The sequence below is a fragment of the Cibotium barometz genome, chromosome 23 (assembly GCF_041138505.1).
Source record: "Cibotium barometz isolate CiBa-2024 chromosome 23, ASM4113850v1, whole genome shotgun sequence".
Classification (NCBI taxonomy): Eukaryota; Viridiplantae; Streptophyta; class Polypodiopsida; order Cyatheales; family Cibotiaceae; genus Cibotium; species Cibotium barometz.
Window position 1 is genome coordinate 42,463,169 of NC_141068.1, and position 17,360 is coordinate 42,480,528.

Sequence of the window (17,360 nt, forward strand, 5' to 3'; positions counted from 1 at the left end):
GTGCTTGAGATTCTAACGAAGCACCAACTCTTTGCAAAAAAGAGCAAATGCACTTTCTCTGCCGACCATGTTGAATACTTGGGCTTTCTGGTATCCAAAGATGGAATTTCTCCAGACTCCACGAAACTCCAAGCAGTCATAGATTGGCCTGAACTAAAGATAGTGAAAGAAGTCAGAGGATTCTTGAGATTGACTGGTTGCTATAGAATTTTTATACCAAAGTATGCTCTCATAGCTTCCCCCTTGACTAATCTTCTCAAGAAGAATATCCCATTTCAATGGTCTGCCAGGTGCCACAGTGCTTTTATTAAGCTAAAGACCGCCTTGGTAACCAATCCCGTTCTGAAGTTGCCAGATTTCTCTCTACCTTTTGAGGTAGCTTTGTCCTGGGAGGTGCACTCATACAGGAAGGTCATGTAGTGGCCTACAAATCCCGAAAACTTAGAACGCATGAGAGAAATTATGCTGTCCACACGACCTCGAACTACTTTCAGTAGTATATGCCCTAAAGTTGTGGAGACATTACCTACTGGGTCAAAGATTCACTTTGATGACAGATCATTAGAGCTTAAAGTGGATCTTCACTCTGAATATATTATCGAGTACTATGAGCTAGGAACCATTGAGAAGGCCCCTGAGTGGACAGGTGGTGGAGCGTTCTGGTTGCCAATGATGCCATAGGCACACCGATGTGAAGGAATGATTGGAAATAAGGATTCAATCGGAGATTTTGAGGATTATGATCAGCGACACAATGATTTCATTAAATGATTGTTTTAAAGGCAACTGAATCTTTGAAAAAGGCAATTTCATATTGGGTGTGTAAGTGGTGTGACTAGTTTTAAGTTTGCATGAACATCCGGCTAGGGGGCCTAGGAACTCTTTTCCATGGTACCCGGGACAAAACCTAACCAAATTCCTAATTGGATCCCATCACTACAATGATTGGGCGGTTGGCTAACCCATGGGACTGGATGGGGTTAGTAGGCTGGACTGATGGAGCCCAAAAATGAGACTCGATTCTGTTAGGGTATGATAGATGAAGTAAATCCCGAATAAAAATTGTTCTATGGAAAAGAATCAACAGCTGTGCCTTTCAATGAGGAAAAAAGCGTTGATCTCTATGATCCAAGTGCAATCTTTTCCTTGATCTAACTATGGGACTTACGGGTTTGGTCAGATCAGTTCAGTAAGTTAAGGCTTTTGACTACGTTAGAGTAAAAATATCTTGGAGGAATCGCTCGTGCTTTTCGGGCCAGGGAAGTTTTTTCGGGTTCGGTTTTGGAAGAACCGAGGGATTAGTCTCTTGTCTAGATATCCGTGTGGATGAGGCCCCGAGTGAGAGACTCTGCCCCACATAAGAAGTGTTACTTCCACTACCAGTACCCCTTAATTCGTTGCGCGGAGGGGACAGGGATCTTTCAATTGGTATCAGAGTGAATTGGCTAAAGTGGATCAACCGAGAAGCCAAAAATTTCAAAAAATTTTGAAGTAGCAGCAAAAAGTTGTAATTGTGTGATGACATTCATACAAATTGATATTTAGAATCAAGATTCATAATAGGTAATTGGATCTTCAAATGGAAGTACCGTAATTATATGGAATCCCTGACTTGCTTGAGGCCTAGACATGATGGTATTTACCTTATAGTTCCAAGGACCGTGACTACCCGTATATACCAAGGGTATAACTGCAGCTCTTTACTGGTAGTATATACGAGTAAATCTAAGATCTTGAAATTATAAGCAAAAATGCTATCTAGATAATGAATTTGAATGTGGTTGATATGATTATAAAATTCTGGTTGAGAACCGATGAGTTGAATTGGATTCTGATTGAAAAATGATGATTCTTGAATTTTGGTTGAAAAGCAATAAGCTGAGCAAAACCACAATGAGGATGAATGGGATGAGTCCCTGTGATGATGTTCATAACTGGAATGACGATAATGACTTCAGCAAATCACTATGAGATTAGTGGATTATGCCAACAAATTGCTACTGTTAACACTTGACCCAGTGGATCAAGTTAAGGGATGACAAATTAAAAATCTGTATAATTGAAATTCCCATGAAGGACTGTTCAGATGGAAAATTCGGTCTAATGGATCATTATTGTGTTAAAGATATGAATGATATGTTTTGAATGAATTGTTATCTGATAATGAGTTCTATATGAATATCTTTATCCCATGATTCTGTGAGGAGTTGACCAATCTAAAGAACCCCAAAATTAGTTGAATCTAAAATTGGATTTGAATCATAAATAAAGGGACTTAACAAGAATTTTTGTATTGATAGGAACATGGATCGAGGTCGTCGTGGTAGAAATGATAACCCCCAACTCAATGAGAAAGAGCTCAACTTGGATGTTCGTAAAACTCTTCATAGATCATAGCCTGGACTTTTCAAGGGTGAAGGGGAAAACTTGGGCGAGGCTATGGAGAAAGGCTGTGGAGAAGTGGATCGAAGCAATGGAAGAGTACTTCGATGTCACTGAGTACAATGAGAAGAGAAAAATGGCTCTTGTAAGGTTGAAGATAGTAGAAACAGCCAGAGTGGCATGGAGAAACCACTGCGAGACAAACCGTCTCGATCGAAATACCCAGACATGGAATGATCAAAATTTACCTAAGGACGAGGTTCTGTCCTCTTGGCTTTTTGGAAACAAAGATGAACGAATTCTTAGAGTTAACCCAAGGGAGTAGAACTATTGAAATATATCACCAAGCATTCGCTCTCCTCCTCAAATACTCGCCATTGCGGGATGAAGAACAGCTAACGGGGCCAGGTTCATTTGGGGACTGAACGAACCTTTGAATATCCTAGTGAAGAATGCCAAGTCGGTTTCCATGGCTGAAGTAGTGCAGATGGCGAAGGATTTCGCCAAGGCCTTTGATGTCAAAGTCCTGCCAAAGCCAGCACCATCACCTTTCAAAAGGTTTTTAATTCCAAAAGGTGATTCCAACCTTCCACCGCCTAAAAGATATCAGGGTCAAGCCTAGGATATGGGAAGTTACCGAATGGAAGAAATGTCCTTTTCTCGAAACTCAATCTCCTGGAATTCAACTTCAGAAGTTCCACCCTTGAACAAGGGAGTGAAATGCTATAACTGTCAAGGATTTGGACATCACAGTATGGATTGCCCAACTCCTTTTGGATCAAGGTTTTCGGGGCAGGGAAATCAGGATCAAGATTCCAAACTCCAGCTCCTTCCTTCCAGAGTAATCAGGTTTCTTTTCGCCAAAATCAAGGAAATCCCAGAGGTAGACCCTCTAACCAACCCGCAGTTTCAATCCAAAGTAATGCAAGACCTCCGCCTCAGAATAGGGGAAGTCAAAGAGAGATGTTCTCGAATCGGACGTCCACTTCCAAGGCAGTAACGTTGGAAGTGATTGAAGAAGAAGAAGGAGATGAAAGAGATCATACTCCACCTGCAAGATGAGAACATCTCGTGTTTTTTAAGTGGGGTAGGATGTAAGATTCCTCCCCAGCTCCTCAAGATGTCCAGTTTCTCCCCCTATAATCAATCCCCTTTTCAGAATAATAACAGATCTTGTTTCTATCTATTTTTGGCCTGGAGAGAGAAAATGTCTAGAGGGAGGTAATTCAAAATTGAGATATTTTTGGATATAAAAATCCTCCTAGTGTCTAAAATGGTTTTTCCTAAAATAAAAATTCAAAAAGAACTTTCCAATGTACAATTGGAATTAATTGAAAATAGGTAAAAAGGACCTTAGCCTAAGGGTCTGCATTTTCAGAAATTTTTGTATTATGCTCCAATGAAGGTTCCTATGGACCAATAAGATTAATCCAAATGTAGGGAGGAGATAAATTGAAGAATAAAATAAAAACCCCCAAAAATGAGTAAATGCTCACATAAGATGAAGAGTTAAGTGAGTACAAGGTTTATTAGTAAAAAATTAAGAGATATTTAGAGGAAATGATGCATTTTGGACACCTCAATGTGGAGATCTCCCCTCATGAAGGAGGTGCCTATTTCACATGTGTGGAGGAGTTTTAAACTAAAAAATAAAAATAATGAGATATTTTTATCTCTCCTCTCTCCTGTTTCAACTAGATCCAAAAAGTAAGCTAAACTGACCTAAAAATGGTCAAAATTGACCAAACTGATCTCAAAAATTCTAGAATCAGTTTGCTTGGTTAGAGGCTCATTTTTTCTTATAAATATAAGCCTCCCCCTTTGTAAAATCTTAATGGTGTTTATGCACTGTTACTCTGCTCCTGTCTTGAGCCATTTAACATTGAATTTCTTGATAATGCAATTATTTTTGGCTTAATCCTCTCCAAAGTAATTGGTGGCCACTCTTGCTTCAAACAAGAGTAGAACCCTCAATCCCTCAAGCCACAAAGGAAAGCTTACAACTCCATGTAAGCTAAATTTTTCTTACTTTTTAAATTTAAGCCACAAAGGAAAGCTTACAACTCCTCAATCCCTCAAGCCACAAAGGAAACTTACAACTCCATGTAAGCTAAATTTTTCTTACTTTTTAAATTTAAATCTATGATTTTCTTGATTTTTCTTGTTTTATATAAATGATTGAAGTAAATTCTAATGCTATGCCTTGATGAAAAGGCCACCCCCTTCTCTTCTTTACTCTCTTGGAAATCGAAAATTGAGTAGATTAGAATCCTAGACATCTAATTGGGGTTAATATAAGTGAAAAATAGAATGAAAAAAATAAGAAATGATCAGCCATACAAAGGAGGTTATGCCAAAATTTTCTAGAATTTTGTGGAAAAGAAAGTTTATTTTTATGTTACTCCAAAATAGTAATACCCACCGTTTGTGCATTCTAAAACAGATATTCTAATTTACTCCATGGATATTACTGATATTAATTATTGAATTTAATTTCTATACATAGAAAGATGCATAATGGAAATTATTTTTATTTCAAAAGTGTTATTTTCATTAAAATTGGTTTTATGCATAGAAAAATGCATAAAGGATTTATTTTTATTTCAAAAGTGTTATTTTCCTTAAAATTAATTTTTATGCATAAATCTTTATCCCATGGTTCTGTGAGGAGCTGACCAATCTAAAGAACCCCAAAATTAGTTGAATCTAAAATTGGATTTGAATCATAAATAAAGGGACTTAACAAGAGTTTTCATATTGATAGAAACATGGATCGAGGTCGTCGTGGTAGAAATGATAACCCCCAACTCAATGAGGAAGAGCTCAACTTGGATGTTCGTAAAACTCTTCATAGATCGCAGCCTGGACCTTTCAAGGGTGAAGGGGAAAACTTGGGCGAGGCTATGGAGAAAGGCTGTGGAGAAGTGGATCGAAGCAATGGAAGAGTACTTCGATGTCACTGAGTACAATGAGAAGAGAAAAATGGCTCTTGCAAGGTTGAAGATAGTAGAAATAGCCAGAGTGGTATGGAGAAACCACTGCGAGATGACAAACCGTCTGGATCAGAATACCCAGACATGGAATGATCTCAAAATTTACCTCAGGACGAGGTTCTATCCTCCCGACTTTTTGGAAACAAAGATGAACGAATTCTTAGAGTTAACCCAGGGGAGTAGAACTATTGAAATATATCACCAAGCGTTCGCTCTCCTCCTCAAATACTCGCCACTGCAGGATGAAGAACAGCTAATGGCCAGGTTCATTCGGGGACTGAATGAACCTTTGAATACCTGGTGAAGAATACCAAGCCAGTTTCCATGGCTGAAGCAATGCCGATGGCAAAGGATTTCACCAAGGCCTTTGATGTCAAAGTCTGCCAAAGCTAGCATCATCACCTTTCAAAAGGTTTTTAATTCCAGAAGGTGATTCCAACCTTCCACCGCCTAAAAGATATAAGGGTCAAGCCCAGGATATGGGAAGTTCTAGAATGGAAGAAATGTCCTTTTCCCAAAACTTAATCCCCTAGAATTCAACTTCAGAAGTTCCACTCTTGAACAAGGGAGTGAAATTCTATAACTCTCAAGGATTTGGACATCACAGTATGGATTTCCCAACTCCTTTTGGATCAAGGTTTTCGGGGCAAGGAAATCAGGGATCAAGATTCTAGACTCCAGCTCCTTCCTTCTAGAGTAATCAGGTTTCTTTCCGCCAAAATCAAGGAAATCCCAGAGGTAGACCCTCTAACCAACCCGTACTTTCAATCCAAAGTAATGCAAGACCTCCACCTCAGAATAGGGGAAGTCAAAGAGAGATGTTCCCAAATCGGCCGTCCACTTCCAAGGCAGTAACGCTGGAAGTGATTGAAGAAGAAGATGAAAGAGATCATACTCCACCTGCAAGATGAGGACATCTCACGTTTTTTAAGTGGGGTAGGATGTAAGACTCCTCCCCAGCCCCTCAAGATGTCCAGTTTCTCCCCCTGTAATCAATCCCCTTTTCAGAATAATAACAGATCTTGTTTCTATCTATTTTTAGCCTGGAGAGAGAAAATGTCTAAAGGGAGGTAATTCAAAATTGAGATATTTTTGGATAGAAAAATCCTCCTAGTGTCTAAAATGGTTTTCCCTAAAATAGAAAATCAGAAAGAACTTTCCAATGTACAATTGAAATTAATTAAAAATAGGTAAAAAGGTCCTTAGCCTAAGGGTCTAGATTTTTAGAAATTTTTGAATTATGCTCCAGTTAAGGTTCCTATGGACCAATAAGATTAATACAAATGAAGGGAGGAGATAAATTGAAGAATAAAATAAAAACCCCAAAAAATGAGTAAATGCTCACATAAGATGAAGAGTACTGAGAGTACAAGATTTATAAGTTAAAAATTAAGAGATATTTAGAGAAAATGATGCATTTTTGACACCTCAGTGTGGGGATCTCCCCTCGTAAAGGAGACTCCTATTTCACGTGTGGAGGAGTTTTAAACTCAAAAATAATGAGATATTTTTATCTCTCCTCTCTCCTGTTTCAACTAGATTCAAAAAGTAAGCTAAATTGACCTAAAAATGGTCAAAATTGACCAAAATGATCTCAAAAATTCTAGAATCAGTTTGCTTGGTTAGAGGCTCACTTTTTCCTATAAATAGAAGCCTCTCCCTTTGTAAAATCTTAATGGTGTTTACGCACTGTTACTCTGCTCTCCTGTCCTGAGCCATTTAACATTGAATTTCTTGATAATTCAATTATTTTTGGCTTAATCCTCTCCAAAGTAATTGGTGGCCACTCTTGCTTCAAACAAGAGTAGAACCCTCAATCCCTCAAGCCAAAGGAAAGCTTACAACTCCATGTAAGCTAAATTTTTCTTACTTTTTAAATTTAAATCTATGGTTTTCTTGATTTTTCTTGTTTTATAAATGATTGAAGTAAATTCTAATGCTATGCCTTGATGAAAAGGCCACCCCTTCTCTTCTTTATAATTCAGCCTTTCTTTATCCTAGAATGATTAACAAAAAGATTAATTAAACTTTTCTTATTGTATACTCTCTTGGAAATTAAAAATTAAGTAGATTAGAATCCTAGACATCTAATTGGGGTTAATATAAGTGAAAAATAGAATGATAAAAATGAGAAATGGTCAGCCATACAAAGGAGGTTATGCCAAAATTTACTAGAATTTTGTGGAAAAGAAAGTTTATTTTTATGCTCTTTTATAATTAAAAATAATAATCAATATGCATCTTTCTATGCATAGAATTTAATTCTATTAAAAAACACTCTTTTATAATAAAAAAATAATCAATATGCATCTTTCTATGAATAGAATATAATTCTATTAAAAATCACTCTTTTATAATTAAAAAATAATCAATATGCATCTTTCTATGCATGAAAAAAAATGACACTTTTAGAATACACTAAACGATGGGGATTACTCTTTTTGATATATAAAAGATGAAATTTATTTCACAAATTTTGCCGAAATTTTACCATAACCTCCTTTGTATGGCTGACCATTTTTCAAATTTTCTAACCTTAAACTACTTAGGAATTATCCCCAATTGGTTTAAAGCATTCTAAATTAATCAATTTTCACTTTTAAGAGAGAAACAATATGAAAAGATTAATTCCAACAATTAGATCACAACTAGGATAAAGAAGGGTTGATTTTAAGAATGAGAGAGGGGGAAAGCCTTTCCAAGAAGGCATAGCATATGTTTATCATTTTAAGATAACAAACAATTTAGAAAACCATTAAAAGAATAAAGAAAAATATAAGATTTCTAACTTACATGAATTTTGGGAGCTTTCCTTTGGCTTGATGGTTTGAGGGTTCTACTCTTGTTTGCAATAAGAATGGCCACCAATTCTTTAGAAGAGGGAATGGTCAAAAACTAGTGAATTATTAAGAAATTCACAGTTCTTGGCTCTTGGGAGGAGTAGAGTAACAGTGCATAAAACACTATTAAGCTTCAACAAAGGAGGAAGCTTGTATTTGTAGGAAAAAGTGAGCTCCTAACCAAGCAAACTGATTCTAGAATTTTCCATATGAGTTTAGTCAATTTTTGACCATTTTTAGGTCAGTTTAGCTTACTTTTTGCTTACTTTTTAGAACTTGACTTGAATTAGGAGAGAGGAGAGATGAAATATCTCAATTTTTAATGATTTAAAACTCCACCACACATGTGAAGTAGGCGCCTCATTCATGAGGGGGGAATCCCTATTGTGAGGTGTCAAAAATCCATTTTTTTAGTAATTCCTTTGGTCCTTAGTCCACTCTTTATCTTATGTGAGTATTTACTCATTTTGGGGGGAGGGATTTTCTTTATTTCTTCTATTTATCTTCTCCACACATTTTAATGAATCTGATTGGCCCCTCAAAACCTTAATTTAAAATATTTCGAAAATCTGGACGCCTAGGGTAAAGCCTCTTGAACAGATTATACTTGATTTGTAATGCACCTTCTGAAAATCTTTTTGAACTTCTGTTTTGGGGGAACTTATTTTAATAAGAAGAGATATTTTTCCATCCAAAAATATTCAAAATCTGAATAACCTCTCTCTAGAACATTTTCTCTCTCTAGGCCAAAACAGGTAGAAATAAGATCTTTTATATTTTTGACGAGGGATTTGATTACAGGGGAAGATGCTGGACATCTTTAGAGGATGGGGAGGAATATTACATTCTCTCCCACTTGAAAAATGCGAGATGTCTTCATCTCGCAAATTGGGGATAATCCTGCAACAGTTCGGCTTCTTTCTCCGAGGTGGCATCTTCAAAAGGATAGAACTTCCATTTGACCAAATATTCTCTCATAATTCTGTTCCTGAGAACCTTTTCTCGAACATCAAGGATTTCTTCAGGTTGGAGTTCCATCTGCCCTTGGGTTGAAGAAGTTAAGATTTCATCATCAAGCACATGATTCGGCCTTGGTACATACTTTTTAAGAAGGTTGACATGAAATACATTATGTACTTTGAGATGAGGAGGCAGAAGAAGCTCGTAGGCTAGGTCACCTACTTTCTTTGTAATCAGTTATGGCCAACAATATCTGGGGGATCACTTCTTGTACTTCCCAAGAGATATAAAACTTCTTTTGGGGCGTACTCGAATGAAGACCATATCTGCTTCTTCGAATTCTCTGTCTGTCCTCTTCTTATCTGCATACTGCTTCTGTCTATCTTGGGCAGCTTTTATATCTTTGCAAATTGACTGCATCTACTGCTCCATGTCATCAAGCATCTGTCTGGATGTCTCAACCCTAATCAATGGGTCGGACCAAGTTAATGGAGTTAAGCAATCTTGTCCATACAGAGCTTTGAAAGGGCTCATCCCAATACTTCTATGATAAGAAACATTGTAGGCGAACTCGACTAGGTGCAGATAGCTTAGCCACTTCTTGGGTTCCCTGCCCACAGCATGACCGAAGTATATCTTTGATTACTTGGTTTATCCTTTCTGTTTGTCCATCGGTCTCAGGGTGGTAAGCTGTGCTGAGATCCAAGAAAGTTCCTACTGCTTCAAAAAATGCAGTGCAGAATCTTGACGTGAATTTGGGATCTCGATCACTTACTGTTCTTCTGGGTAGGCCATGCAATCAGAAGATTTCCTTGAGGAACACTCTGGCCACATCCGCTGCAGTGTAGGTTGGTTTCTTTTACTGGAATCAGATGGGCAACTTTGGTTAGTCTATCAACTACCACGAAGATGGAGTTGTAACCTGATTGCACTGAAGGTAATCCAGTAATAAAATCCATACTGATGCTTTCCCACTTCATCTGGGGGATGTCTAAAGGATGTAATTTCCGAGGCATTTTTACTCTCTCGGCCTTGACTTTGTAACAAGTCAGACATTGATGTATATGATTAAGCACATCCTTTTTTAGACCATGACAAAAGAAGCTTTTCTTCACAGACATGTAGGTTTTGATGAAACCTGGATGTCCTGCAATAAGGCTGTCATGGGCTTCATTCAGAATTTGACCCTTAGTTCCCTCATCATTGGGAATGCAGAGAAATCCTTTATGCATCTTTCTATGCATAAACTCAATTTTAATGAAAATAACACTTTTGAAATAAAAAAATCCTTTATGCATCTTTCTATGCATAAAATCAATTTTAATGAAAATAATACTTTTGAAATAAAAATAAATCCTTTATGCATCTTTCTATGCAAAAAATCAATTTTAATGAAAATAACACTTTTGAAATAAAAATGAATCCTTTATGCATAAAATCAATTTTAATGAAAATAACACTTTTGAAATAAAAATGATTTCTTTATGCATCTTTCTATGCATAAAATCAAATTTAATGGAAATAACACTTTTGAAATAAAAATGAATCCTTTATGCATCTTTCTATGCATAAAATCAGATTTAATGAAAATAACACTTTTGAATTATAAATGAATCCTTTATGCATCTTTCTATGCATAAAATCAATTTTATTGAAAATAACACTTTTGAAATAAGAATAAATCCTTTATGCATCTTTCTATGCATAAAATCAAATTTAATGAATCTAACACTTTTGAAATAAGAATAAATCCTTTATGCATCTTTCTATGCAAAAAATCAAATTCAATGAAAATAACACTTTTGAAATAAAAATAAATCCTTTATGCATCTTTCTATGCATAAAATCAAATTTAATGAAAATAACACTTTTGAAAAAAATAAATCCTTTATGCATCTTTCTATGTATAGAATCAAATTTAATGAAAATAACACTTTTGAAATAAAAATAAATCCTTTATGCATCTTTCTATGCATAAAATCAATTTTAATGAAAATAACACTTTTGAAAAAAAATAAATCCTTTGTGCATTTTTCTATTAAAATCAATTTTAATGAGAATAACACTTTTGAAATAAAAATAATTTTCATTATGCATCTTTATATGTATAAAAATTAAATTCAATAATTAATATCAGTAATATCCATGCATATTCATAAGTGAATATGTACATGGAGTAAATTAGAATATTTCTTTTAGAATGCCCAAACGGTGGGAATTACTCTTTTGGATCAATAGAATTAAGTTCTATGCATAGAAAGATACATATTGATTATTTTTTTTATTACAAAAGTGTTACTTTCATCAAAATGGATTTTTATGCATAAATAGATGCATTAAAAAATAATTTTTTTTCTTATAAAAGTGTTACTTTCATCATTATTGATTTTTATGCATAAAAGGATGCATAGATAAATTTTTTTAATTATAAAAGTGTTACTTTCATCATTATTGATTTTTATGCATAAAAGGATGCATAGAAGAATTTTTTTAATTATGAAAGTGTTACGTTCATCAAAATGGATTTTTATGCATAAATAGATGCATAAAAGAATAATTTTTTTATTATAAAAGTATTACTTTCATCATTATTAATTTTAAGCATAAAATGATGCATAAAAGAAATTTTTTATTATAAAAGTGTTACTTTCATCATTATTGATTTTTATGCATAAAATGATGCATAAAAGATTTTTTTTAATTATAAAAGTGTTACTTCGCGCAACGAATTCGGGGGTGCTATAGCCTCTCACTTGGGGCCTTGCCCACGGATATCCGAACACAAGAGACTAATCCCTCGATTCTTCCAAAACCGAACCTGGAAAAACTTCCCTCGGCCAGAAAGCACGGGCGATTCCTCCATGGATATTGTTATTCTAACGTAGTCAAGAGCCTTAACTAAACAAACTGATCCGACTGAACCCGTAAGTTACATGGTCAGATCAAGGAAAAGACTTGCACTTGGATCATAGAGACCAACGCTTTTTTCCTCATCGAGAGGCACAGCCGTTGATTCTTTTTCATAGAATAAGGACTATCTGGGATTTACTTCATCTATCGTACTATAACAGAATTGAGTCTCATTTTAGGGATCCATCAGTCCATCCTAACCCCATCCAGTCCCCTGGGTTAGCCAACCGCCCAACAACTGTAGTGATAGAATCCATTCAGGAATTTGGTTATGTTTTTTCTCGAGTACCAGGGAAAAGAGTTCCCAGGCCCCCTAGCCGATGCTTCATGCAAACTTCAAGATAGTCACACCACTTACACACCCAATATGAAATTGCATGTTTCACAGATTTAGCTAACTTTAAAATAATCTTTTAATGAAATCGTAGTATCACTGATCATAATCCTCCAAAATATCCGGTTGATTTCTAGTTTTCGATCATTCCTTCATCGGTGTACCTATGGCATCATTGGCAAACCAGAACGCTCACCACTTATCCACTCAGGGGCCTTTTTAATAGTTCCTAGCTCATAGTACCTGGAAATATATTCACTTATAAAAATCTAGATGGACTCTCCGTTGAAGATGAGTAAGATCAACCAACAAATCTATATAAAAGAGCCATGGACTCATCCGTTGAGGGATCAGCAAGGTCAATCAACCAGATCCATGCCTGAATTCAAAAAACAACTCTTACTCCTTGTTCCAATATCTTCCTCGATGCATGCGTGGGTATCTTTGGCGACCCAGAGCCCGAGCACCATATGGTTAGCACCCTCTAGGATCCTTCACAGGTCACCTAGCGCTTCACTCATAGGCCGCTTCCTTGGTCCCTCATCCACCGTACCGGAAGCTCACCATTTAAATAGAACTGAGCCTGGTTAAGACCTCGGTCGACCATGCTACACAAGATGTCCTTCGTTGACTCTCCGTCAGCTGTTGCAACTTTATCACTTAGGTCTCCACGACCTCATTCACAAGACGGTCAAAATGCTTCCCGAGCATTCTTGACATAAAACAGTCATTTAAAAATAGGTCATAAATAGAGTTTCTATAACGAACTCTCATCTTTCCACAGTGTTCCACATCAATCCACATTACTTAATCCAAGTCCAATCATATGTATTCCCATCGTCCTTCATCTATTCTCATCCAATCACATCAATCCACATTACTTAATCCAAGTCCAATCATATGTATTCCCATCGTCCTTCATCTATTCTCATCCAATCACATCATTTTCCATCTCATCACGTCTTTCCACATTTATACTCATCACATCTCATCCACTCGCATCTACCCATATCCACATCTCATCACATCACATTCATTTACATCTCATCCATTCATATCTACCCCGATCCATATCACATCACATCCATTTCACCTCACATCTCATTCATTCACATCTATCCTGATTCACATCCCATCACATCTCATCCATTCACATCACATCTCATTCATTCACATCTATCCTGTTTCACATCACATCACATCCATTCACATCACATATCATCCATTTACATCTATCCCAATTTACATCATATCACATCACATCCATTTCACATCACATCTCACCCATTCACACTTATCCTGACTCACATCACATCACATCCATTCACCTTCATCACATTCATTGTATCCCCATTCCATCACATACATTCTATCCACCTTACATCACATACATTCTATCCACCTTACATCACGTCCACATCATATCTCATTCATTCAATCCACTTTACATCACATCCACATAATATCTCATTCATACACATCCCATCTCATTCATCCACATCCATCCAATCATTCACATGCACGACTATCCATACATTCACATCTATCCATACATTCACATCTACCACTTCATATCCACATATATTCACATCACATTCTTTCACATACACATCCACATCCATTTACTTTCCATCTCACCCTTTCACATATCCTCTCATCTCATTCTCATCTCATCATTCACATCCACATCCATTTACTTCACATCTCATCCACATTCATTTTTATCACACCACATCCTATCACATCCCATTCACATCTTATCACATCCATTCACATCCTATCGCATCCCATTTACATCCTATCACATCTATTCACATCCTATCACATCCCATTTACATCTTATCACATCTATTCACATCCTATCATATCCCATTTATATCTTATCACATCCATTCACATCCATTCACATCCTATCGCATCCCATTCACATCCTATGGAAGCACTCCTTCCTCTACCACCTTCTCCAGAGGCCGGTTTTTGTACAGGGTTGTCCCTGCATCCTGAAGTGATTGATACCATCTTTCCAACAGAAGTGGACACGGATCCACCACCAGTGCAAGGGTAAGCTCATCGACTCCACAATAAGATCAACAAGCCAGGGCACTTTTCTCCCACTGGGTTTTTTCCCTCGGCTATATTCGGTGATTGGCACCAATAACAAATTTTATTCTTTTCTTTTCTTTTCTTGTTTGTTAATAAACATTTTGTAGAGATCTCAGCTAAACAAGAGCATACAAACACGCCCCAATAGTCCACCTATCGTGCACACAAATTAGAAAGGGGGGAGACATGCAATGCCTACAAAGAGCAAATAGAAGCAATCTGCACAACATCAGCAATGCATCAATGCAAACGCACAACATCAACGAGCACTACAACAGAAACACGCCCCAATAGTCCACCTATCATGCACACAAATTAGAAAGGGGGGAGACATGCAATGCCTACAAAGAGCAAATAGAAGCAATCTGCACAACATCAGCAATGCATCAATGCAAACGCACAACATCAACGAGCACTACAACAGGTGTATTCAAATCATAATCTTTTGTTCTTTATGTGCTTTTAACTTTTGGATATATTGATTGCATGTTCACACACAGTTGGTTGGTTTACGTTTTAAATTAGTGGTTAAAATGTGGTGAGTGATTTCTAGATTCTTAGAGGACTTAGTAGAAGGTATTTCTATTTGAAGACGGTGTAGGATATATACCAACGGAGTATGCCAAGTTCTTATGCTCTCGAAGTATATTAGTTATCCCTAGTGGTAGCTACCTCTTAGGTATGGGCTAGGTGCTAGGATTCATAAAAAATTTACGAAAATCATGTCCTAAAAAATATATACAAGTGAATCGAGACATGACGTGTCTACAGCCATGTGGAATGCTTGGTAGGACCTGGGGTTGTCTTAGCACCTTGGGGCCGATGCCTTGGTTTCCATGGGGTGAACACTGACGTCTAGAAGATTAAGAAAAAACCTTCAAGGACTCTATCGCCTTGATAGATGCTGGTAGGACTCTGGGGTACATTATGGGCCCTCGAGACCGATGCCCTCATCTTCATGGGGTACTCCTTATGTCACAAAAAAAGAAAAGGGTCTGTCACCCTTGAGATACTTCGCGGCCTTTAGATTCTCTTGGCGGAGGCCTCTTGGCCATTGCTTGGGTCTCATTGGGATGGAACCTTCCTCGTTATTCAACTTTTACACACACACACACACACACACACAAAAGAGAGAAAAATAGAAGAGGTCCAATCACCATTGCTCATATTCATTTGAGAGCTTAGGTAAACTTTGGGCTAAGTTCATGCAAGAGCTCCTTTGAGAGAGCTACTCTCCCTCTTCTCCATAGAGGTGAAGACTCTTCTCTCACCCCATCTACATCTTTGTATGAGATAAATCTCTTCATTGAATCAATAGCAATGTCATGAGTCTTTCTCATCCTCTTCTCTAATCATTTTACTCTTATGCATGCTTTTAGTATTTCATTTTTGTATGTGGGCTGATTTGAAGCTTTCATGGAAGCTTGATGCTTGAGTGTGTGCATGCTTGTAGAAAGATAGGAGTGGAGTGAGGTCTTTCTCTTTGCTTGTGTGCATGGTGATTGTGTTCCTCTTGCTTGTATTTGTGAATGAATGGGTGTGTAAGAATGAGGACAAGTTGAGCTTGTGTGTGTGCTTAGTCTAGTGTCATGTGATGGTAACCATAAGCATTCTCTCCATTTGTGGATAAGCTTTTGTGCACCGGTACGGGTTGAATCCCTAGCTCCGAAAGGGATGCAAATCCCATTGGATTGAGCTACACGTGGATCATACTACTCTTGCTACAAGTGAGAGAGTTTTTCGTCTCTCCAAGAAGCTTCAATCCTCCAAGCTTTACCTCCACGCTGTCACCATAGAGTCGCTCACACCACCACATAAGGCAATCTCTCTCTCTCACTTCTCTACATAAGCATACAAGCATACAAGCATAGAGAAGGCACATGTACTAGAGTAAACTCTCACACACTCTCTCAAAACAAGGCAAGAACTCTCATAGCACAAATACCTTATATACAATTGGCCCTTATTCACACTTGGGTGCCCAAAACTTACTAACTAAGGCCTTGGGTGGCCAATATCTCATAATGTTACAACTCTTATAGTGCCTTTGCATGATACTTATTAATGCCCTCAAACGGAGAAGCATAATTGTTAATCCTAACTGGGATTAATATCCCCCCTACCTGATGTAGGTTCTTTCACATGGAGGCCTAAAGACCTGGTCACCGAACTCATGTGACGATAGAAGTTACGGCATGATTGAAGCTTTTTCAGGGTTCTTTTTAATGTAGAGTGTGATCTCGAGAACCTAGGGTCTACCATATCTTCAAATGTTACATGCATGTAAGCTGGTAAACACCTGAGGGCGATGGTAGTATAACATCATGCCTCTATCAGTGGGGCCTTGGTTCATGTCGAATAGTGGTTGATCTGCATCATATCCATCATATCTCTCTTTGGGCTGGTCAATAAGGACCACGATCAACTTCAAAAACTCGACACTGGCCACAATAGTGGGATCCAGGATGCGATGCCATGCATGTATCCATGTCAACATTGCTACCTTTGCTATCCTATATCTGAAAATGTTCCAACAAAAATAGAGGAAAGTTGTGAATCCCGTTGCTTTGCATCATGGAATTCTAGTGGTTTCCATCTTCTTTTTAGTGGCATATATAATGGATCCACTCTCTGTGTGGGTAGAGCACACATGCACTGGTGACTATATTCTGGGATTGTCAAGTACTCTTGCCACCATGCTGGTTGTATACCAACATCTTCAATTTTGGGGTTTGCATCCTCTATGTGACAATTGTTGTATAGCCCCCTCATATATGAACTGGATGTGCCTTTTCCACCTACAGAAGCACTAGCTAATCATGAATGTCACAATCCGGA